General features: G+C 33.7%; 1 non-coding gene across 1 annotated transcript; it reads right to left on the bottom strand.

Moving 5' to 3' along the window:
• Positions 1-747: 747 nt before the first annotated feature.
• Positions 748-819, bottom strand: TRNAC-GCA (transfer RNA cysteine (anticodon GCA)). The gene has a single exon. It is a non-coding gene; the product is annotated as a tRNA-Cys (tRNA).
• Positions 820-1,933: the final 1,114 nt, after the last annotated feature.

A 1,933-nucleotide genomic window follows, 5' to 3' on the forward strand; every position in this document is an offset into this window, starting at 1 on the left:
TGAGGACGTATGGAAGTCGATTTTCAGATTTAAGAAAGGAAAGAGTTAAAGGTAATAAGTCGCTGTCCAGGGTTTGTAAAGTATGTTTGGCTGAGGGAAAGGTCCCAAAGGAATGGGCAAGAGGAATAATCATTCTATTGTATCAATGTAGAAGTGATGAAGGCAACTGCTAAAATCATAGGGGCACAATGTTACTTAGTGTGTCACATTAAAGGTAAATGGTAGGATTTTTATTAAAAAAGTATACAAATAAGGAATAAAATTATATATGTAGGAGAGTGACTGGTTTGTTGTGAAAGTGGGTCTGAGACAAGGGTATGTTACTCAACACCTTTATATAGGAAGTAATAAGAGACACCAGGAAAAAGACAGCGGACGTGTGTGCAAAGTTAGACGAAAAGATGGGATGTAATATACTTGATAAATGAGGACAATACTGTGCTAATTGTGAACAGTGAAAAAAACTACAGAACTGGTGGGACTTTGAAAGTATCTTAGAGAAAAGAAAGTTAAGACTAAATGTGATCATGAGTAAGGTAACGAGAGTCAATGGAAACAAAACAGATAGATTAATGAATGTTAATATGGATGGTGGATATAAAAATAAAATCACTTTATAGCAAAGAATGGTTCATGATATTTTGACGTAGTTACACCATGTGAATGGAATAAAAAACAATAGGTAAGTGAAACGAGTGTAGCGAACATTAACACATAACAATTTGTAAATACTGTATAAAATTAATGAGGGGGCGCCCGGGATTGAACCAGGGACCTCTCGATCTGCAGTCGAATGCTCTACCACTGAGCTACACCCCCGATACAATGATTTCAGGAATAAAACCTGTACTATGTTCATACAACATGGCGCCACACTAGGACTTCTCATTATGATGACGGCCGCGCTGATAGTAAAACGTTCCCAGCTGTGGGTTACGAAAGGCCATTCATTTACAATGTGGGTTTAGTGATATAGTGATATAGAGGTGAAATTAGTAATTGCTGAAAATAAAATAGAGATGTGAAAAACATTAGAAATTATTCTTTTTAAGAGTGTAAGTCACACTTCACAAAAATACTAATATTTAATTCAAGACAAAAAGAATAAGGACCTGATAATGATACATCTCAGGATCGCAAAATCCCTTTTTTCTCATAATCATTATAATCAGCACTGCTACTAAGCATAATTTATTTCTGTTGCTTTGGTTAAGGTACAACTTCCATTATCGACAGTTCATTTTAAAGCATTAAACATAGATATTACATAAATCTGGTGTGCGTGTGATAGACAGATATTTTGATAGTATTGCTACATAGGAATATGATTGGCTGAAAATTCATTATCAACACCCCAAATATGATCAAGTCCAAAGGTGTCCATACCAGACATATATTTGACAGGACAGCCTAATTGACATTTAATTAGCATCTTTATACATATGATATCTAATTGATTACATTAAGCAAAATGACATATTTCAAAACAATTGCGTTCATTTTAGTATTCAATCCTAAAAATTTTGTAAAGTAGTTTTCCATTCATCATTTTCTCTACAAGTTTTATAACCTAAACTTTCAGAATCATACAAGCTTGCATGACTATAACATAATTTGAACAAACGTAAGACTCTTATCTGGGTTCATACACTTTAACAAAATAGAACGTTCAGTAGGATTCTCTAAACCAATCTATAATTCGATAGCATCGTAAGAAAGAACATTATTGAAATACCACATTTTCAAGATCATAGGCTAACAGGGATGGGCTCCATTATCGCAACAAAGCGAAGAATTGGCAGAAGTAATATTTTCAGGGATACTTTGAACTGAGAAATTTGCAAATTAGGGGCCTAATATACTCGAAATGTTGTCGAAATTAATAAATTCGTTACGAAAACTACATTGAAATTTAATCTTGTATACGTTTTAG

Source organism: Palaemon carinicauda, chromosome 1 (genome assembly GCF_036898095.1).
Source record: "Palaemon carinicauda isolate YSFRI2023 chromosome 1, ASM3689809v2, whole genome shotgun sequence".
Classification (NCBI taxonomy): domain Eukaryota; kingdom Metazoa; phylum Arthropoda; class Malacostraca; order Decapoda; family Palaemonidae; genus Palaemon; species Palaemon carinicauda.